Here is a 24,065-nt window from a genome sequence, read left to right as displayed (position 1 = left end):
TGGGCTACACTGGGAGCAGTGACATCCAAGTGATAAAACCTCACAAAAGTGTGTGGTGATGGCCAAATCGCTGCAGCACAAATATCTCCTACAGTCAACAGTTTAAACAACGCCTAAAACGCTGCCAGACCCCTGATTGATCCTTAAGATCCTTAAGTATATTTTTGCAATTACATTTACTTTTTATACCTACTTATATTTTTACTTGAGCCATTTTCTATTAAGGTATCTTTACTTTTACTCAAGTACGACAATTGGGTCCTTTTTCCACCACTGGAGAAGGGACGCTTTTCATCTAACTAACATGCGGGAGACAACACTTTTGGCACCTGTGAACACTGTGGCATTTGAGGTTGAAAAAATATTTTATGTCCCAAGTTTTGCATAAAAGTCTCCTGCAATCCGTGACATACCACGATTGGCAGTGCCATCTGGCGACAGGTGTCCTTGAACAAGGCACTTAACCCTCATTTTCTCCAAGGGCACCGCACTACCATGGCTGACCCTGTAAAACAACACATTTTACTGCACCAATCTGGTGTATGTGACAATAAAACTTATATCTGCACCGCACACATAAAACACTTTATCATGGAGGTTAACCTACCAACCAGCTATAGTTACTGGCGACAAAGCGCCTTGTAACCCAGCTGGGACAGACAGCTCTGAAAAACTGACGCCTTCTGTGGTAACAGACAGGGGTGATTGGTAATCAAATCTAATTCCCAGGAATGAAAAGTGCTGAGCTGGAGTAAGACAGTTCATTTCGGCATACATATGAACCACAGAGACTGTGTGGGATAATAGCATGGTCGTGTCCAACCTTGCTTGTTCCCTCGACTCCGCTACCAACCACCAATCACCTACAGGGCCCATAACTTGTATCACATGACACCTCATAGGGACTAATGAGCTACAGGCAGAAATTTGCGGACAGAGAGTGAATCAACCAATTTATTACTCCCTGCCCTGGGGAGATTAATATACCCCTTGAACCCTGTTAACACCATGTAACGCAAGGTACCAGAGGGGATTAAACTTGGACAAGCTTTCAACACACGTTGTGCTTCCGTGAGATTGTATAGCCTGCATAAAGCCCGGCCCCCTTACGGTCACAGATGGCTCCAGCAATGGCTGACGTAGGTCTCCGTTTGCCGTAACAAAATGTAGGAGCACTGGCATCACAGCAATTTTTTTGCGGAGTGGCGCAGCTGCTCAGGACTACTTCCTCATTGGAGGAGAGTGCAAGCCCACTCTCCTTAGTCCATCCAATCTCCAGGAAATTAAAATAGGAATGGGGTTGCCATAGTGCCGGGGGAATGCTAGTAAGCTTCATTCACCGGAAGATATGCATGCTAGCCGACCTTAGCCAGGAGGCTCTTTAGCCTAAACTATGCTAGCTAGCCTCTGACCGCATGCGGCACGGTAAGACATGTTCTCGTGTTCCAATGATTTGTTTTAGTAGTATGAATCGTTCCTGTTCACACCAAGTTGAAGAGCGGAATAATTGAAGGAATGAATCCGAGCCTCACACTTATCACCTGTGGAAATTAGGATTCCAGTGAGGCTAGAATTTCATTTGCCTGTCAGGCTTGATTGTAGATCCTTCAACCGAAGTCTTCAGAGTGTGACTCCCCATCAGTGGTGTAAAGTACTAAAGTAAAAATACTTAAGTCGTTTTTTGGGGGTATCTGTACTTTACTATTTATATTTGTGGCTACTTTAAAATTTACTTAAGTACATTCTTTAATAAAATGATGTACTTTTTACTCCATACATTTTCCCAGACACCCAAAAGTACTCGTTATATTTTGAATGCTTAGCAGGACAGAAAATGGTCCAATTCACACACTTATTAAGAAAACATCCCTGGTCATTCCTACTGCCTCTGATCTGGCAGACTCACTAAAGACAAACGCTTTGTTTTTCAATTAAATCTGAGTGCTGGAGTGTGACCATGACGATCCATAAATAAAAATCTAAATAAAATTGCGCCATCTTGTTTGCTTAATATAAGGAATTTTAAATGATTCTTACTTTTGATACTTAAGTACTTTTACTCTAGTATTTTACTGGATGACGTTCACTTTTACTTAATTTAAGTCATTTTCTATTAAGGTATCTTTACTTTTACTCAACTATGAGAATGTACTACTTTTTCCACCTTTGCGCCCCATAATATGTTGTACCGAAGTTGGCTGACTGAAAGGGAACAACAATGTAAACAAACACACAAAGAGACATAATAGCTGCCTGGTGCATGATGACCAACAAACACTATAAACCCATATGCTCAAACATTGTGAAAAGGATGTATAGATTAAACGCTCTATTTGGGCAGAATTGACTACACAGTAGCCCCTTTTCTTATGGTCAAATAAAAGTATAGAATGTTTTTAGGTCTACTAAAAACCTGTTACCAGATATACTGCCTGCACAGGTGCCTGTAGATATGTCCACTTTGGGCATTAGTAAGGGCTCAAACAAAGACACTGTGTAAACATGCTATAGCATGTTTGATTCAATTCCATCCTAAATCTTCATGTATTACTGGTGTACAGTACAGTGCCCAGCTAACACATACCGTTCTGACAACCTTATGTTTCTAGGAGTATGGTTGTCCTATGATTATGTTGCATACAACCTTCTCTCAGCATTCTGGGAATGGTGCAGAAGAGTTGCTTGGCTTTGGAACTGTAATGAGTACGCTGAGAGTCAGGAAGCAAGTTCAGGGAGTGAGTGTTTTAATAAATAAAATAAACAATGACAACAAAACACAAACAATGCACCGACATGAAAACAGAGTCAATAACACCTGAGGAAAGAAGTGACAGATATAGGGAAGATAATCAAGGAGGTGATGGAGTCGAGGTGAGTGTCATGAGGCGCAGGTGCGCGAGATGATGGTGACAGGTGTGCGGGATAATCGGGATAACGTGACAGTAACATTGCTCAACACACTTAAGGAACTTGACACAAATATGTTATTTTCTTGGTATTTCATTACTTTAGCATAAAGTTTCCTAAAAGTTCAAAACATAGGTACATTTAATGACATCTTTGGTAGTTTTCTAGGAACGTTCTACAAATTGTTTGACATTGGGAATGTTATCAATAGTTCTGAGAACATTAAGAAACATCGTTCTTCTGTCAGAAATTCAGTACTTCATCAAAGCGTTTCGTGGTTCTATTTAAATGCATGTTCTCAAATTGAGTGTGCAAAGCTGTCGTCAAGACAAAGGGTGGCTACTTTGAAGAATCTCAAATATAAAACATATTTAGATTTGTTTAACCCTTTTTTGGTTACTACATGATTCCATGTGTGTTATTTCATAGCTTTGATGTCTTCACTATTATTCTACAATATAGAAAATTAAAAAATTAAGAAAAACTAATGAATGAGTAGGTGTGTTCCAACTTTTGACTGGTACTGTTTAATGAACAAAAATATAAACGCAACATGTAACAATTTCAAAGATTTTACTGAGTTCATATAAGGAAATACATTAATCAGGCCCTAATCTATGGATTTCACACGACTGGGAATACAAATATGCATCTGTTGGTCACAGATACCTTAAAAAATAGTAGGGGAGTGGATCAGAAAACCAGTCCGAATCTGGTGTGACCACCATTTGCCTCATGAAGCGCGATTCATCTCATTTGCATAGAGTTGATCAGGCTATTGATTGTAGCATGTGGAATGTTGTCCCACTCCTCCTGTCACACCCTGATCTGTTTCACCTGTCTGATGCTTGTCTCCAGATGTCTAACGGTGGTGGATAGGTTTTCCAAAGCCGCCCATTTTATCCCCCTTCCTAAGTTGCCCTCAGCCAAGGAGACAGCCCAGCTCATGGTGCAGCACGTCTTCCTGATCCATGGACTTCCAGTCGACATGGTCTCCGATCGCGGTCCTCAGTTTTCATCCCGGTTCTGGAAGGCGTTCTGCACCCTAATTGGGTCGTTGGCCAGCCTGTCCTCTGGGTTTCATCCCCAGTCTAATGGACAGTCGGAGCGAGCCAATCAGGACCTGGAGACGGCTCTTCGTTGCCTCGTATCTGCCAATCCCACCACCTGGAGCCAGCAACTCGTGTGGGTGGAATACGCCTGCAACACCCTTCCCTGCTCAGCCACTGGTCTCTCGCCCTTTGAGTGTTCCTTGGCATATCAGCTCCCGCTCTTCCCTGAGCAAGAGGAAGAAGTCAGCATACCCTCTGCCCAGATGTTCGTCCGCTGCTGTTGTCGTGACTGGAAGAGAGCCCGGTCCGCTCTTCTCAAGACCACCTCCAGATATCGGCGACAGGTGAACCAAAACCGGACCCCTGGTCCACGCTACGTCTTGGACAGAGTGTATGGCTTTCTACTCGGGATCTGCCCCTCTGGGTGGAGTCCCATAAACTTTCCCCCCATTTTATCAACCCTTTCCCCATCTCTAAAATCCTTAGCCCCTCTGCTGTTCGTCTTCTGTTTCCCCGCACCCTCCGTATACAACCCACTTTTCATGTGTCTAGGATTAAACCTCTGTCTCATAGCCCTTTGTCTTCTGTTTCAAGGTCCACTCCTCTCTCCCATCTTATCGACGGCCATCTGGCGTACACGGTGAGACATCTCCTGAATCCTGAATGTTCAACCTCAGGGCAGAGGATTCTAGTACCTGGTTGACTGGGAGGGTTATGGCCCGGAAGAGAGGTGCTGGGTCCCTGCTAGAAACATCCTGGACCCAGCCCTCAGTGCTAAGTTCTGCCGCCGGGTATGTGCCGTGTAGGACGCCAGGTGGTGCCCCTAGTGGGGGGAAGGGGGGGGGACTGTCACACCCTGATATGATTCACCTGTCTTGTGCGTGTCTCCAACCCCCACCAGGTGTCTCCAATTTGTCACCATTATCTCCTCTATATTTATACCTGCGTTTTGTGCCAGTTCGTCTTGTCTTGTCAGGTTGTTCCAGCATTTCCTGTTTCTCAAGTTTTGTTTTCTAGTCTTCCCGGGTCTGACCATTCTGCCTGCCCTGACTCTGCCTGCTGTTCGGTCCCTAATTGACTCTGCCTTGGATTACTGACCTCTGCCTGCCCTTGACCTGCCGTTTGCCTGCCCCCTGTTTTATAATAAATATATGAGATTCGAACTGTCCTCCTCCTGTGTCTACAACTGGGTCTTATTCCGAGCCATGATACTTACAGGAATTGTGTACAGATCCTTCCAACATGGGGTTGTACATTATCATGCTGAAACGTGAGGTGATGGCAGCGGATGAATGGCACGACAACGGGCCTCAGGATCTCATCACAGTATCTCTATGCATTCAAATTGCCATTGATAAAATGCAATTGTGTTCATTGTCCATAGCTTATGCCTGCCCATACATCATAACCCCACCGCTACCATGGGACACTGTTCACAACATTTGCCCAAACTGCATGCTCACATAACGCCATACACATGGTCTGTGGTTGTGAGAATGGTTGGAACTACTGAAAAATTCTCTAAAATGACATAGGAGGTGGCTTATGCTAGAGAAATAAACATTAAATTATCTGGCAACAGCTCTGGTGGACATTCCTGCAGTCAGCATGCCAATTGCACACTCCCTCAAAACTTGAGACATCTGTGGCAGTGTGTTGTGTGACAAAACTGTACATTTTAGTGGCCTTTTTTCCCCCAGCACAAAGTGTACCTGTGTAATGACCATGCTTTTTAACCAGCTTCTTGATATGCCACACATGTCAGGTGGATAGATTATCTTGGTAAAGGAGAAATTTTCACTAACAAGGATGTAAACAAATTTGTGCACAATAATTGAGAGAATTAAGCTTTTTGTGTGTATGGAACATTTCTGGGATCTTTTATTTCAGCTCAGAAAACATGGGACCAACACATTCTGTTCTCAGTATCAACGAAACTCTCTCTATCCTCTACCTGTTCATGTGTGTTGGCCGTGCTCGCTAATTGGTCACACCTCATCTTAATGAATGCTTGTTTCCTTTGAAATTAGGTCTGTTTCAATAAACTAAAATGAACAACTTTGTATGTGTAAAAAACATGGCATTCTACCTCAGTCATGGTGGCACAATGGACTAATTCCATGGATAGAGAACACAAAATAATAGGTCTGAATTGCACTGATGCCGTGTCACAAGAAAAAATGCATGAGTATGCATGATTAATGGCTAAGGAAATGAATTGTCATTTGTCCTATCTGTGCTTGGAGTAAAAAAAAAAGTTTACCCAGAATAAGCTAGCAGTCTTATTAAAGGTCTTATTGAAACATTCAGTGAAAGTTTTAAGGAAGTTATAAAAAAAACTAAATAATCTAGAATTTACTTCTTCAGAGCGTTAATAAAACCTACCAGGAAAAGTTTAAATGAACGAGAGTAAAATGTTCTCAGAACCTCCCTGCAACCTAAAATTCCCAGAACAGGTGAAATTTGCATTTCTGTTTTATCGGTCAGGAAACTTAGGAAGCTTCATTCCCACAACCAATGTGAAACCAAAAACATTAGTTCCCACAACTTCTAAGGAACCAAATGTGCTAGCTGGGTTTGGTAATAAGATGATGAAAAAGTATGTTATAAACACACTTCAGGGGTGGTATTTAAAGAGCTTCCTCTCTGTCCCTAATTTTCTATCCTTTTAATGTTCGTAAGGTAAATGTAGGTCTCATCAATGATTCAATGTCCTAATTAGCTCTGATCAAACAGCTGCTTCACTTCTTCCCTTCCATCACACATCCCTCTCTCTCTCTCTTGCTCTCTAACTCTTGCTCTCTTTTATTGTCCGTCTTATCCACTCCACCAATCGACCTGTTGCATAATCCTCGCTGTCTGTCGTGGTCCTTTTGTTGACTAACCCCAGACAGTAACTCAAGGTCAGAGCCACAACGGCTCATAGGCTCAATGACACACGTTTCATTCTCCTCTTCTGTTCACTCAAAGGTCTCTCTCTTTTATCTTAATCTCTATCTCTCTTTAGGGCCACAAATGTTGATGGGGTGATTCCTGTGTTTTTTCACTCATGTTCTTTTTTAACTGGGCCAATTGTGCGCCGCCCTATAGGACTCCCAATCACAGCCAGATGTGATGAAGCCTGGATTCAAACCAGGGACTGCAGCGACGTCTCTTGCACTGAGATGCATTGCCTTAGACCACTGCGCCACTCGGGAGCCTTAATACAGCATTGTAATATTATTGATGCCTTTCTCTCTCCTTGCAGGGGTCACCAGATGCCCAAGCCTCAAAACCAGAAACATGTGGAGACATCAACAGTTGTCATTTCGAATAAATGTTAACATTTATTGATTTTCTTGTGTCTGTGCATGGGTCCTTAAAACACAGCCCATTGTACAAAAAAAGTCACTCCGAAGTGAGGCACATCAAGGAGATTAACCTCCAACTTTCATAAGCTTGTTCAGTACATGAGGGCAAATTTAGTCATGACAGCCATAGTTTTTTTTATAGACCTGTTTTAAGGTTTTTGTTCCAGCCATTCACTAACACCTCATTCAACAAATTGTGGTCTACATTGAAGGCTTGCACACAGTACAATCCCCTGGTACAGAAATCACATCTGTATTTTAGAATAAGCAAACTACCTTTATTAATGTGCAATCATTTTGTTAACTGTTTTGCATATTTTTTGTATTGGTCCAGTTGTTTACAGTAAGAGTAGAATAATTTAGCCATTAATTTGAACTAGTACCACCAAACCCAATGGTGAAACACAATAGAGGAAGGGAGAGTGACAAGAGAAAATTACAGTATTCACACCCCTTGACTTGTTCCATATTTTGTTGTGTTACAGCCTGAAACTAGGACACCAGGTTAAACTGAGATGTTTTGTCACTGGCTTTCACACAATACCCCATAATGTCAAATGTAATTGTGATTTTCGAAATTGTTTACAAATTAATACAACATTAAAGTTGAAATGTCTTGAGTCAATAAGTATTCAATCCCTTTACCATGGCAAGCCTAAATAAGTTCAGGAGTAAAAATGTGCTTAACAAGTCACATAATAAGTTGCATGGATTGTGTGCAATAGTAGTGTTTAACATGATTTTTTTGAATGACTAGCTCATCTCTGTATGCCACACATACAGTTATTTGTAAGATCCCTCAGTTGAGCATTGCATTTTAATGCCTGTGATAGGACAAAACTGAGGATGGATCAACAACATTGTAGTTACTCCAAAATACTAACTTAATTGACAGAGTGAAAAGAAGGAAGCCTGTACAGAATACAATTATTCCAAAACATGCATCCTGAATGCAACAAGACACTAAAATAATACTGCAATTAAATGTGGCAAGCAATTAACTTTTTCCCTGAATAAAAACTGTTATGTTTTTGGGAAAATCCAATACAACACATTACTGAGTACCACTTTTTATATTTTCAAGCATAGTGGTTATGCTTGTAATCATTAGGGACTGGAGAGTTTTTTAGGATAAAAAAAACTTTAGCAACATGTAGTAGCCTAAACCTAATGCTGTTACATTGTCCTGGGTTAATGGAATATGAATGAGAGTCATCCAATATGCTGTAATAGAAATAAGGCCATGCTCTAAAAAAGCACTGACCACCACTGATGCTGTCGTACAATTCGATCCAGAGCATCCCATACATGCTCAATGGGTGACATGTCTGCTGAGTATTCAGGCAATGGAAGAACTGGGACATTTTCATCTTCCAGGAATTGTGTACAGATCCTTGCGACATGGGGCTGTGAATTGTCATGCTGAAACATGAGGTGACAGCGGTGGATGAATGGCACGACAATGTGCCTCAATATCTCGTCACGGTATGTGCATTCAAATTGCCATCGATAAAAATGCAATTGTGTTCGATGTCTGTAGCTTATGCCTTCCCATACCATAACCCAACTCCACCATGGGGCACTCTGTTCACAACGCTGACATCAGCAAACCACTCGCCATACACGCTCATGAAATATGTGACCAACACTTTACATTTATATGTTTGATCAGTGTATATAAAACGGCGGTTGTTGATGTGTATGCCTGCATTTCAGATACATTTTCGTACATTTGAATGTTGCAGTAATAGGACCTTGGCCTAGTGTTATGAGCGAGCGAGAGAGAATATTATTTTGATAGCAGGTCTGATCTCAATGACTCGACTGCACCCTCATGGAGAGAAAGAGAACTCATTTCAGTTTCCTAATGCAGCAGGAAAATTATTTGTGAACAAATAATCATCAAGTTAATATCTGACACCTGTAGCAGCGTTGTGACATTTTAAACTGCACAGTCTCAGTTTCGTTATCCACTCCAGCTGGTCTTCACTCAGAGGCTCTAATAAGGTCAGCCGTGAGGTTCCTGTCACTGCGTCTCAGCCTTCAAAGGCGATGCAAGCTGTGTCTGAATGTAAATCAGCTTAAAGCACATCCTAATTTAATTCTCAATTCCGTTATTGACCAGGTGCCTGGGATTCATCTTTAAGTTCTTTGTGAAAAAGTCAATAAAGTAAAGAAAGATCAGTTGTCTTCAAAAACACTACTACTCCTCCTGAATGTAATTCATTTGAGTAGATTGTTTTAAAAGTATCATGACAATAATGATTTGCTATTGTCTTTGTGGGATAACTCATTTAGCTCCTTTTATTTGTCAAGTCAAGTGTGTGTGTGTGCATTCCAGCACGTCCCTAACAGATGCTCAGCTGCTAAGGTCTTTGGTCACAGCTGTTTCAAAGATCAAGAGCCTGTCTAGAACGTGCATGGGGGTGTTTTTTTTGTGCATGCTTGCGTATGTTTGTGTGTTTGAGTGAGTAAGTGTGTGCGTGGATATGTACGTGCTTGTCTGTACATCCCTGTTTATATAGGCATATGTGTTTCTGTGTGTGTGTGTGTGTGTTTCTCTGTGTGTGTGTGTGTGTGTGTGTGTGTGTGTGTGTGTGTGTGTGTGTGTGTGTGTGTGTGTGTGTGTGTGTGTGTGTGTGCACGCCCACTAGTGACTGTGGTGCTGGCTAGGCTTGTCCTCTTGACTGAGGTGTTGCCAGAGCTCGAGCCATGTAAGGGTTCCTGTGTTGATACTGTGCCAGGGTCACAAGTGGGGGTGCTGGGGCTCTTTGATGCACCGCTGCTTGGGCAGGTGGAGGCCCACATCTCCTAAAGCCTTTTGCATGCTTCCCAGTTGAAAAGGTTGCCACACATATTATGATGACATTTGTTTACGCTTTCGTTCGTCTTGGTGTTCGGCAGGTTTTTTTCTGGCTGTTCGTGCATACACATTTTTTTCTTGAGGCAAGTCGAAGTTCAGTAGCCAAAGTCTACGCCCCTTCATCTGTGATTGGTCAACAGTACTACTCCTAGTAGGACTGGGAACTATGGATGGGATTCTTCAATGAAGTGTTGTCATTCAATTAGAGAACCTCGCTTTTTTGCACTATTGGTTAGAGCCTGTAAGTAAGCATTTTACTGTAAGGTAAACCTGTTGTATTCGGCGCACGTGACAAATAAACTTTGATTTGATTTGAAAATGCGCACTTGCGTTCTCCCGTTCTTCAAGGGCGATCTTCCAAGAACTCCTGAGAGAGAAAACCGTCTAGTATGGGAGACCGCAGAGCACCTAAATACTTTGACATGACCTCTAACATGAACAGGAAACTGCATTATCACGTAGCCTGCATCATCACGTAGCCAGCATCAAGAAAGCTATGTGCTTCAGCACTCGGCAGTCCCGTTCTGTGAGCTTGTGTGAGCTCTTCACTGGAGATTGCTGTGTGCTCGATTTTACACACCAGTCAGCAATGGGTGTGGCTGAAATAACCGAATCCACTAATTTGAAGGGGTGTCCACATACTTTTGGATATATAGTGTATTACATCCATGCATATTATTAAATGACACTGATGTTCAAGATAGTTTGGTTTTATATTCACGTTACGCATTGATAGATAATTGATAAGTGATATGATGCAATACAATTAGATTAGAAGGCCTAGACTACTTCATCCTAACGTAAGCTTTCCTGTATCTATGGATGAATCCTTAGAAGTTTCAAGTTTTATTAGTTGTGTGTACCGGATACACATGGTCCAACGAAATGCTTACTTGCAGGTTCCTTCTCGACAATGCAACAAAAATAAGAAATAATAAAAGATAAGAATACGAGCATAAAGTAAATGGCTCTGTAGAATACACCTTTTAGCATCCCCAAGTGAGCGACATCGAGGAGATTAACATTCAATATCTTGTTCAGTACATGAGGTCAAATTTTGTCACGACAGCCATGGGTTGTTTATACACAGGAGTTTGCAGGTTTTTTTTCCAGTCTTTCACTAACGCCTCATTCAACTAATTGTGGTCTTTGCTGAGAAGGAATAAAAACATGCACAGTGCAGTTCCCTGGGGCAGAAAATGCCCACGTCTGTATTTTAGAATGAGCTTCATATGTTACAATGAGCTGACAATTCTGCATGATAGAGAATAATGTGTGGATCTACTTCTAACACAGTGATGTTGCACACTGCTGACTAAACTCCTGGGATAGGGTGATTTACCTTGTGGGTGGGAGGATCCAACATTTTGTCTTGGTGATGGGGTAGGATGTGCTTAAACCTGAGGAGAACAGAGAAGACACCTAACGCCAAGGGAGGAGACATTTACTTCACTGCAAAAAATAATGTTTTTGTTAATGTGCAATGGTTTTGTAAACAGCTTTGCATATTCATAGGCTTGATCAAGTTGTCACTGATTTACATTTAATTGATCATTTCATTATTGAAAATGTTTTCTTTATATGTGATGGTGAAACACGAGGGGAGGGGACGTGACAGATGTTAGCTAACGTTAGGTAAATAGACAATGCATGCATTTATTGACTGATCATGTAAGAATACACAAGTAACTTGGCTTGCTAGCACACCTGGATTAAACAGAACACAGCTAGCTGCCTTTTCTACATTTTTTATCAGATGTTGTTAAAATGACTTACCTCTAAACCAGTCAGGAATTACTATTTTGTCCTGCCAAGCCAATGCCATAGAGTGAAATGAAGGCATCAGTTGCCATCTGCCCCTGAAAACAAATAGAAAAAAAAGATTTGCTACAATCATCATTAGCTGGCGAGCAAGTTTACCAATTCAGGATTAAGGAACTGTCCGGGTAAAGAGCAATGACTCAACATTTGAATTGATATGAAAGAAATGAGTTGAACATTTTAACAGAATTTGGTGAATAAATAAACATAATACTTACATTTTACAAAGTTATTCCTTAATCCTCTGGAACATTTTCTCTGAAGTGGGAATTTTCTCTGTGTCGCAATTTGTTATGGGATAGCCTCCCCGGTGAAGAGAATGAAAAAGTATGCACCCATGCGCGCTTTGTTTTCCAGACCTCCCAAGTATGCTTATAGAACTTCCGGTACATACTCGCTATAATATGCTCTAGATAGAACGCAAGTATGCATTTTGGAACATTACGTAGTTTTCATGCAAATGTTTTGTTAGATGGCACATTTTTTGCAAACATCTAAGTTAGATTTTTTTCAACTTTTGCAACTAAGACCTCATCTGCAAAAACGTCAAAATGATGATTTATCTTTGATTAATTGGGACTATTTTGAGGAAGTGTATATCATGTCTATCTTGTTGCTATGGTGTCTCAAAAGGGACAAACAGTAATATTGATGCTTTTTTCTCGTTTTTCAACTAAATATATTTTAAGGGAGTATGCAAGGCACAGATGTTTGCTTCGCTTAGCCGAGTTCTGCTACAAGCAAACTGAACCTAGTATGTGGGCGCAGTCAGGCCTGCTATCAGACAGGACACTAGTAGGTCTTAATGATGTGACACTATATACAGGGTCAAGAGTTTTCCTGACAGTGTAATATGACCAGGAAAAACTCTGTGCTCTAAAAGATGCCCCTAGCCCAGAGCAAGGGCTCAGAGTTTTACCTGGTCAGGTAAGTGGTTGATACAATTATACAAGTGTGTGTGTGTGTGTGCGCACCCGCGTGTGTGTATGCATGTATACATGTGTGTCTTTGCACCCTGGCTCAAGGACACAAGTGTAGCGTCTGGTATATGGGCGTTTGGCTGGCCCTCATGATCGCTGGCTCATTCTGCATTTTAATACAACTGAGGTCATCAGCAATACTGATGGGTAACAAGGCCAACAAGGCTGTGTGTTTTAGAAAGAGGCAGAAAGAGAGAGAGAGAGAGAGAGAGAGAGAGATGTCAGTCAAATCGCTGTGTTCTAATCTAACATGAGCCTCCGAACTCACTCCATAATTTTCCCCAGCAGCACCCTCCGGCCTCTGTTTATCTGCCCTCATTTCCCTTTCCCTTGGTCTGTATTTCCCGCTGTTCCCTGAATACACTGCTGCGTTTTCCCTTGCTGTGTGAAGTTTAGTGCACGTTTGGCGATGGAAAGGGTTTGATCGTCAGACAGGTAGAGAACGTCTTTGAATACTAAAACGTAAACACGTGTGTGTCCATGAGAGAGAGAGAGAGAGTGAAAGTACACCATAGGACACAGACTACTATCTCTGGTAGACATGGCCCCCTATCCACATAGATATTTAATTTCTCCCTGTGATATTATTAGTTTTAGCATGTAAATCTTGGTGGGGCAAAAAATGTAAATGTGGGATGCATGCCAGCAAAGACACTACACAACACTAAACAATACATTATTTGCACTATACTACAAATGGCTATCAGCAGAGCCTTGTCTGGCAGCGAAACAGATCATTCAGCCTCATTTACTGCCTTTTAAAAAGACATAGCTGATATTGCTGACTTGCTTAAACAAATATGGTTTCTACTGACAATTGAGATGTACAAAATATGGCATATGGGGACGACAAGCGGATAAGAGGCAATCCGTAATTTCGATTAAGACATTAATGAGCGAGCTAGGACAGACGTACTCAATATAACTATTTGATCAGTTCTTTTGAAATGTACAGCAACAGAATTCAGAACATGGGCCATTTTTACAGTGTTCAAGTCAGAACCGTAGGGAAAAATAAAGGGGGAAATGATAGTGACATGTAACGCGTAATGATGGTGACAGGTGTGCGTAATGAAGGGCAGCCTGGCACCTTCGAGCGCCAGAGAGGGGGAGTGGGACTGCTGAGGCATGGGCACTGGACAAGCTGGCTGAGGCGTAGACACCTGACGAGCCAGCTGAGACGTGGGAGCCTGACGATCCAGCTGAGGCTTGAGAGCCTGACGATCCAGCTGAGGCGTGAGAGCCTGACGATCCCGCTGAGGCATGGGAGCCTGACGGGCCGGCTGAAACATGACGTGGGGTGGGCGCCTGCCGAGCCACCCGAGGCAAGAAGACCTCTTGAGCCAGCTAAGGCGTGGAAGACCGATGAGCTACCTGAGGCACCCCCGTTTCCATCGGCGACGGCACCCGGACCCAACGTCACCAACCAAAACAAAAATCAAAAGGTCTCTGATGCTTCCTTTCGTGGTGTCAGCATTCTGTGAGGATCAACGTTGGATCGACGTTGGAGACGAGAAGCAAGTACATGGAATGAACATTTAATAAACAACGGACATGAAATAGAACAGGAACAGCGTCGGGACAGGGGAAAAATAACCACATCAATGCTGACACAGGGAGCAGACAGATATAGGGGGGTAATCAACAAAATAATGGAGTCCAGGTGAGTCCAATATTGCGCAGCTGCGCCCAATGATGGTGACAGGTGTGTGTAATGATGAGCAGCCTGGCGCCCTCGAGCGCCAGAGAGAGAGAGAGAGAGAGAGAAAGCAGGAGGATGCGTGACACATTTAAGCAGACAATGAAATCTCTTACAATATTCAATGATTACATTTCTCAAAAACAGGTTATAGGCTACATGTGCACCACCAAGTCAGAACAGTAGGCAAAATTAAGAGGTGAAAATAGACCAAATTATTAGGGTGGGGCACATGGGCAACTAACAGCCTACTACACAACATACACTTACTATTACTTTCTTAGCTGCAGTATACATATCTCCCTGGCATATTACATCATTTATGCAGCAGATTACAATACATTTTTACTCTCACCTTGTTGTGCTGTGCTGACTTGAACAGGAAGGAGGCACGGCGGTCCTTTCATGGGCAAATTTTGTCATCAGACTTTGTCATCAAAGTCTGGCATTCTCTGAATTTATGTTGCTTTCAAGACAACTGGGAACTCTGGAAAAAAAGGGTTGAATCATGATGACGTCAGCGATCTTCAGGTCATAGCTTTAGAAAGATGGCCGAGTTCCAAATTTACAATTACGAGTTGGATGAAAGGTTAAAACGTATTTTCTCAGTCGTAGCTCGTTTTTCCAGAGTTGCCAGTTGTCTTGAACTCACTAAAGTCATATTTTGCAGTTCTGAATTAACAGTTGTTTTGAGCACGGCACAAATCATGCTTCATTGACAACATGGACAATGTTGAATATTTATAATTTTAAACTAGGAAAAGAGACCCTTAATCTTAGACTTGGGACCACACAGCCACTCCACTGAATAGCAGGCCAATGATTGCTTTGTAATGTTTGCAGTTAGCCACTGATTCCTTCCAAACCACTCATTGTTGAATTTGCGATTTCCAACTTGCTGTGTAATGTTTATGTCCAATGGCCGATGTGCACCGATACGTTTGATCTATAATTTCTCTTCATTAATTCTCTTCATATGACAAGGATTAAAAAGGATTTGCCAGTAGATTGTCAGCTTGATTCATGATGATGACTGCTAGCTAAGAAAGTATGAGCTACTGTAGATATAACGTGATTTGACGTAATTTTATCTGTGGCCAATCACCTTGAGCCTTCTTGGATGGGCACTACTAATGTAACTCTATAGCAGCACACAAGGGGCAGACATTTTAGAGCTCTATCCTTGGACTTGGTGGTGAAGTAGTGTCCCCATGGATGACAGAACACTGCTCAATGCTCCGTATTTTCTACTGGCTTGCCCCACCACCACAGAAAGTTCTGAGCTAGGCTGAAACACCTGCATTTTGGAGCTGCCTTACCCGAGAAAACCAAGACGAGACCATGTTTGTATGCAACTTTTTTAACTCAATGACATATCTATATATTTTTTTACGTTGTTTGCAAAATTGATATGTGACACATATTAATGCCAAAATAACATGCAAAACAGGCAAGCCCCCTCCCCCAAAAAATTAAAAAATGTGGGCTCTGCCCTGAATGATGGGTCGCCACTGGATATTATCCACTAAACACTACCTTGTTTTACAGGGAAGAAGTGTTTGAATTATAAACATTGAGCTTCACTTATATGGCATCTCATCATGAAGTCAGTGTGACAATTTACTGGACATAAATTCATATTTTTGACAGGTTCACATAAAAACCTAACCTCCAGCTTTCTCCATTTTATATGCCACCTATTTTATTCTTCATCCTATTCATCCCTCTGACATGTTGACAGAGTCATCTTATCATTTATTTGGTTTAACTTCTCACCCTCTCACAGATTGAGATTGAAACGTCTGATATGGATGGACAATGACTGACATTTTTGTGCCAGGGTCTGACATCAGACAATGTGTAAAGAAATTCAGTTTTGCACTCGTCACTGACACCCGTTCATATTCAAGGCAATGTGATTGCTTGTGGGGAGCTCTCACCTCTAGAAAATACAGGGGGAAATAGAGGAAAATAACCAAATGAAACGGAACATTGTCTGAATACAATATCTGTTGAATAGAGAGGAAAACAGTGGCCATTTTTTCTCAAGCGGGCCTGCCATTCTTTCATCTTGTCCTCACAAACCCACCCTGAGAGATAGAGAAGGTGGAGGTGGTGTAATATAGTGTTGTACTGTGTGTGAGAGGGAGCAGAAATGTTTCAGGAATCACTATTAGGGAGCATTCACCCTTGAGGAATCTCAGGTTGTCCTTGTAACAATACCCATCACACCCCCTCCCTCATATTCCATTCCCCCTCCAACTATAGCGCTCAATCCCCCCTTCTCCACCCGCCTCCCCTTCCTACATGCCTTCCTTTATGCCTGCAGATAGTGACCATATTGGAGAAGGGTTGGATTGGCTGCGCTTCTATGAGCGGCAGCCAGCTGCAGTGCATGTGTAATCTATGCGTTTCGTTTGATTGATCCATGTGTGGGATGCTTCATTCTGTGTAGAGACAATGAGCTGATTTCGTCTAGAGAGGGAAAACGCTAAAAGGTTGAGGAATTAATTGATTTATGAACAGAAAAAGGTCGGTACTAACCTCTCTTTCTTGTCCCATGGAGGATTTCGTACCAATCCCGCGCTAAAGGCGCGAAATTATTCCGGTCACGTCGCGCGCTGAAAGCGGGCTGTCCTGGAGCTTTGGTGCTCTGTGCACGCGAGAGATAGCGCAGCGCGCGGACACCTGCAGTAGAATGTAGCGGGAATTCCCCTCCTAAACCGGCGCAAGGAGGTAAGTAAAAAAAAGTACTAAACCATTTACATTATGTTTATAATTCTATATAGGTTATAGGCTGCCGTTAGCCTTCCGCCATGTTATCCTCTACATATATGTATATACTGCATCTTGAGAGTTCATTTATCTATTGAAGGATAATTTGTTTGTTTTAGACATTGATACAAGAGAAGTTGGAAGAAATTGTTGAATTGAAACATTTTGAATTATGCAACATTAACACACATGTTGCAGTTCAGGCCACATGGCAAGGACGCAGAGTCGTTAGAAGTGTGCGATCAGCCCAGAGGGTCGGGAAGAGACGTCCATAGAGCGTCATTACCAGCTCAGTAGTTTTTATGGATGCTTTGGAACGACAAATAAACATAAGTCGCCAAGTGCATAGTTGTTACTGTGTATGCTGTAACACATGGTCTAGTTTTTTTTGTATGCTTCATTGTGGCAAGTAGGCTAAATGTTAGACTACTATTGAGGCATATTGTCATTGCAAACACCACTGACTGTCACATAGCAGGGGTATTTAAAAAAAAAAAAAAATGTAATTCATTCCATGAATGCATTTTGTTTAAGTTTGTCCCAGAAAGGCAAAATTAAGGAAGATGAGAGAAGAGCCATGTTACAGCATAGACTAGATGGACTAGTAGCACTCAGTCTAAAGAGTCCTTTAGGTAGTCAGTTGCACTACTGTAGTAAAACAGCTTTGTTTTCATGCAGTCTGCATCCATTTATCACCTAAATGTATGGAGTACTATCAGACAATCACACGTCCATATTATATCCCTGCCCTATAGGCTGCCTACTATACAGCCCTAATCAAAAGTTTAGACACACCTACACATTCCAGGGGGGAGGGGGGAGGGGGGGTATTTTTATTTTTTCAAAATTCTTGAATAATAGTGAATACATAACACATAACACATGGAATCATGTGGAAAACAGAAAGTGTTAAACAAATCAAAATATATTTTATATTTGAAAGTCTTCAAAGTAGCCACCCTTTGCATGATGACAGCTTTGCACACTCTTGGCATTCTCTCAACCAGCTTCATGAGATAGTCAGTCACCTGGAATGCATTTCAATTAACCTGTTGAGTGTAGGGGGCAGTGTTTTGATGTTTGGATGAAAAACGTACCCAGATGAAACTGCCTATTTCTCAGGCCCAGAATCTAGAATATGCATAAATTGTCAGATTAGGATAAAAAACACTCAACTTTCCAAAACTGTCAATATTGTCTGTGACTATAACATAACTGATATTGCAGGCGAAAACCTGAGGGAAATCCAACCAGGAAGTGCCTAAGAGAAACAAATCTCCCTGTTCCATTGCATGCCTTCCCTCCATTTAAAGGGATATCAACCAAATTCCTTTCTCTATGGCTTCCAAATGGTGTGAACAGTCTTTAGACATAGTTTGAGGCTTTTATTCTGAAAAATGAGCGAGAACGGTCACATCACATCAGTGGATTGCTGGGTGCCAGCAGTGTTTTGCATGCGCAACAGCTTGGAGCAGACAATTTCTCTCTCTCTCCTAATGAAAAAGCTACGGTCCGGTTGAAATATTATTGATTATTTATTGTAAAGACAACCTGAGGATTGATTATAAAAAATGTTTGACATGTTTCTACGAAGTTTACGGATACTATTTGGAATTTTCGTCTGCCCCGTCGTGACCGCTCGAGCCTGTGGATTTCTGAACAAAATGCGCCAACCAAATGGAGGTATTTTGGATATAAAAATAATCTTTATGGAACAAAAGGAACATTTATTGTGTAACTGGGAGTCTCGTGAGTGCAAACATCCGAAGATCATCAAAGGTAAGCGATTAATTTTATTGCCTTTCTGACTTTCGTGACCAATCTACTTTGCTGCTAGCTGTTTGTGATGTTTTGTCTGCTGAGAGCGATGTCCTAACATAAATGCTTGGATAGCTTTTGCTGTAAAGCTTTTTTGAAATCTGACACACCAGGTGGATTAACAACAAGCTAAGCTGTGTTTTGCTATATTAAATTACATTTTAATTTGGCGCTCTGCAATTCAGAGGATGTTGACGAAAATGATCCCGCTAACGGGATGGGTGCGCCAAGAAGTTAACAGGTGTGCCTTGTTCATAGTTAATTTGTGGAATTTCTTTCCTTCTTAATGCGTTTGAGCCAATCAGTTGTGTTGTGACAAGTTAAGGGTGTTATACAGAAGATAGCCCTATTTGGTAAAAGACCAAGTCCATATTATGGCAAGAACAGCTCAAATAAGCAAAGAGAAACAACAGTCCATCATTACTTTAAGACATGAAGGTCAGTCAATCTGGAAAATGTCAGGAACTTTGAAAGTTTCTTCAAGTGCAGTGTCAAAAGCCATCAAGCACTATGATGAAACTGGCTCTCATGAGGACCTCCACAGGAAAGGAAGACCCAGAGTTACCTCTGTTGCAGAGGATAAGTTCATTAACTGCACCTCAGAATGCAGCCCAAATAAATACTTCGCAGAGTACAAGTAACAGACATATCTCAACATCAACTGTTCAGAGGGGACTGCGTGAATCAGTACTTCATGGTCTAATTGCTGCAAAGAAACCGCTATTAAATACACCAATAAGAAGAAGAGACTTGCTTGGGCCAAAAAACACGAGCAATGGACTGGACCGTGGAAATATGTACTTTAATCTGGTGAGTCCAAATATGAGATTTTTGGTTCCAACTGCCATGTCTTTGTGGGACGCAGAGTAGGTGAACGGATGATCTCAGCATGTGTGGTTCCCACTGTGAAGCATGGAGGAGGAGGAGGTGTGATGGTGTGGGGGTGCTTTGCTGGTGACACTGTCTGTGATTTATTTAGAATTCAAGGCACAATTAACCAGCATGGCTAGCCATCCCATCTGGTTTGCGCTTAGTGGGACTATCATTTGTTTTTCAACAGAAAAATTACTCAACAAACCTCCAGGCTGTGTAAGGGCTATTTGACCAAGGAGAGTGATGGAGTGCTGCATCAGATGACTGGACTTCCACAATCACCCAACCTCAACCCAATTGAGATTGTTTGGGATAAGTTGGCCGGCAGAGTGAAGGACAAGCAGCCAACAAGTGTTCAGCATATGTGGGAACTATTTCAACTGTTGGAAAAGCATTCCAGGCGAAGCTGGTTGAGAGAATGCTGGGAGTGTGCAAAGCTGTCCTCAAAGCAAAGGGTGCATACTTTTAAAATCTAAAATATATTTTGATTTGTTTAATACTTTTTTGGTTACTACATGATTCCATATGTGTTATTTCATAGTTTTGATGTCGTCACTAATAAGCTGCAATGTAGAAAATAGTCAAAATAAAGACAACCTCTTGAAGGAGTAGGTGTGTCCAAACTTTGGACTAGCACTGTATGTATGTGTTTATATAGGCCTAGGCTACTATATAAACTTCTATAGCATCTGAGTGTTTTGTTTCAGAACCAGCCTATGGATTACTAGAATAAAGTATCTCTATAACCGATAGGCCTACTGTTATCAAAGAGGCTGTGTAGTCACACAGTTATGGGAGCTGCTTTTCTCCTCATTCCTATTGTAGCTTGGGGAGTCCCTGTTGTGAAACCCAAAGGGATGTCTCAAAAAAACAATTCCCATTCCACTCACATTTTTTTTGTGGCTCCCCCCTCTTGACGGCAGAGAAAAACGTGAGTTTTAATGTTAATTTTCTGCAATTCTACACGTTTAGCCATGGGGCAGGCATAGAGAATATTTTGCAGGTTTTCTGCAGTTCTACACATTTTTCCATGGGGCAGAGATAATGTTTTAAAGCTAATTTCCCGCTATTCTACACATTTTGTCATGACTTATGTCATGGAATGATATCTGAGTGGGAGTGACTAGCAAAATCAATGGGGGCCCCCTGGAGGTCAGGGCCCCTGGGCACGTGCCCTGTGTGCCTGGTTGGCTTTTCAGCCAGGATTACTAAAAGTTTAGATAACTATCTAGACTAACTTACCAATGTAAAAATTGTTAGCTGACATGGCTAATTGAATGACTGTCAGTTACTGACAAAACAAGAGAACTACTGATGCACACCCAAATTTCGAACTTGCACCTTGAGTCTTCTACTATTCTAACGCTCAAAAGTAAGTTGAGACCCCCGCTGACTTTATAAAAATACATTTAAAAAACACTTATGACTCTTGTGCCTGGAGCCAGCCCTGTGTGTGTGCGTGTGAGAGAGAGTGCGAGCGAGAGAAAGAACGTGTGTGTGCATACAATTTACAATTTTGCACACTAGAGTGTTTGTTTGGTGTTTGTCTTTCTGTGCATGATGTGGTGCACGTGTGTGTATTCATGGAGGATTTGATGGTCGATGTGGTGGGGGAATATATTTTTACAAATGTGTCACTCTACAGCTAGCTGCTGCAGTAATTGAGCGAAGCTGTCATATTTGATTTCTGTACAATGAGTCAAATATTTGCTCTCTCCTACAGTTGTTCTGTAATGCACTGAATGTTCTGATGTAGAGGTTAATACACTCACTATCCTAAGATTTCACAACATCATGAGAGTCACAATTTGCCTGGAAGTCTAGGGACATCAGAAATAAGAAAGGCTAAGAAAGGTTGTTGTTTAAGGCAGTTGTCTACGGTTAAGTCATTTGTGGTTTTGAATGTGTTCATAGAGTATGTTTTCATCTGTGTTGGTAAATCTGATGGGCTTTTGAGTTGTGAATCTGAGGGCCTACAGTACACAGACTCACTGGTTCCAGCTATTTCCTAAGACTGCTGGAGACTATTATTCTTAACAGAGTGGTTGCAGATCCAACTTTTCCTGGACCTTTCTTCCTGCCAACTAAAGGTCCGAGAGGTCTCTACAGTACGTATATATATTTTTTTGCATAGCTGCTGCTCACTCTGCTGCCGCTTCAATGATCGGACGTCTTGTCCTGTTGTAGTCTACCAACTTCGACATGTTGCACATGATCGATATGTTGTTTAATAAACGTCTTTGTCTGTTGGAACAGTAGGCTAGGCTATTGCAAACATAAGCATGACACAAACAGGCAGTCTAATTAGCAATGTCATGTTCTTTTTTCAGAAGGGAGTACATGCAGCTATTTAGGCAGCATAACAAACACAAGCAAGACACAGACATGCAGTCTAAATAATGATTTAATTACATTTTTTCATCATCATTGCAACATTGGCATGGTAGGGAGCAGAAAAGCAGTCAAAGTAATAGTGTTCTTTTTCAGGATACAATACGGCAGCATAACTATAAAGATTACATCATCGCAAATGTATGTGTGTGTTTAAAAAGCAGATTGTTTTTCCCCAATGCAATGTGTAGACTGCGCCCTGCTTATGCTGCTGCAATATCCTTGGTTACAACAGACGGAGAAAGTGGCAGGCTTCGTCCTAAATTACCCTTAGTAATATAAGGCCGAGACATAGGCTACATCATCATGTCGATCAAATTGGTTGAGGGTTCAGGAGAAGGTGAATAAAGAGAGAAACGTGAAGGGGAGGTAGAGCAGCAGATACGTAAAAACAAAATAGTGCGTAAAATAACACGTGCAGAACTTGAATCGGACCTTCAGCTCTGGGGAAAAAAAGATCCAGGGGGGCGGGACGGTTACGTACGGATCCGCGGCCTCGGCTTATTCTTCATGGCCGGATATTTAAAGTCATCCAAAACCATCTCTAATCTTTTCTCTCTCTGACTCAGAAGGTTTGAACAGGGTTGGATGAATACAAATGAATATGAAGAGGGTTCAGTTTTACACAGTTCTACTGTGCAGACTTTTCCCCTGTGTAAAGCAGTGAGGTGGCTATGTGAAATTAGAAGCACATTGCAATTAATTCACTGATCCAAGATAATGAGTGACGAGAAGAGATTTCTCCACCGCACAATAAATACATCGAGAAAGTGAGAGAGATGTGTGTGATCCAAAGCTAGATAGGATAAAAGTAAGGAGAGGGGGTGGGAGGGAGGGACACAGGAGGGACACATGAAAAGCAGACAAAATGGATAGATGGAAAGATAAATCGCCAGTGAGGTTGAGGGAGACACTAAGGAGAGATATGCCATCAAGGAGGGGGAGATCGCTGTGAAAGTGGGGAGATAAAACACAAATGTGTGTGCTTTTTTTATCCGTTCATGTGTCTGTGTGAGTGCATACGTGTGTGCGCTTGCTGTGTGTCTCCACATGTGTGTGAACGTGTGCACGTGGGTGTGTCCTTGTTATGTGTGCCCGTGTGCATCCGTTCATGGGTGTGAGAGTGTGTGTGCCTGTATGCGTGTGTACATGTGTAGTATGACAAGGCCACGTGCAGGACGGTATGGTGCTGGTTTCCCTTTCCTTCTGTTGTTGAGGTCTGTCACTGCAGTGTGTTAGCCTAGCGGAGGGAGTGAGGGAGATGACAGTAGTGGCCCTCCCCTCCTGCCCAAATGACGCCCTGTCTGCAGGAGATAGATGGGATTCATTGAGCTCTAATTGCCTTCTGGAGAGATTTAACTTCATCACTTTAACCCTACTTAGGCCTCTCATATCTGTCATGTCTGTGTCTATCCTCTGTCCTTTTCTCTTTCTTTCCCTTTGCTCTAACAATGTAACCTCTCTTGATCTACCCATCTCTCTGTTCCTGTTTTTCTCTCCTTCTCCCTCTCCCCCCTCTCTCTCTCCCTTGGCTTG

The 24,065-nt window shown here is 42.0% G+C and overlaps 1 protein-coding gene across 1 annotated transcript in view; it reads left to right on the top strand.

Annotated features, from left to right (window-relative positions):
• The first annotated feature begins 17,003 nt into the window (after positions 1-17,003).
• The window catches only part of LOC110528152 (G protein-coupled receptor 22-like), a 29,278-nt gene continuing 22,216 nt past the window's right edge, over positions 17,004-24,065 (top strand). Inside the window, exon 1 of the mRNA XM_036983692.2 lies at positions 17,004-17,408. The gene's annotated coding sequence lies outside the window, so the exon portion shown is untranslated. The remainder of the gene's footprint in view (positions 17,409-24,065) is intronic.

This window comes from Oncorhynchus mykiss, chromosome 7 (genome assembly GCF_057628025.1).
Source record: "Oncorhynchus mykiss isolate SJ-2025 chromosome 7, ASM5762802v1, whole genome shotgun sequence".
Lineage (NCBI taxonomy): Eukaryota > Metazoa > Chordata > Actinopteri > Salmoniformes > Salmonidae > Oncorhynchus > Oncorhynchus mykiss.
Note: the sequence above shows the minus strand (reverse complement) of the source record. Positions and strands in the feature narration are given on the sequence as shown.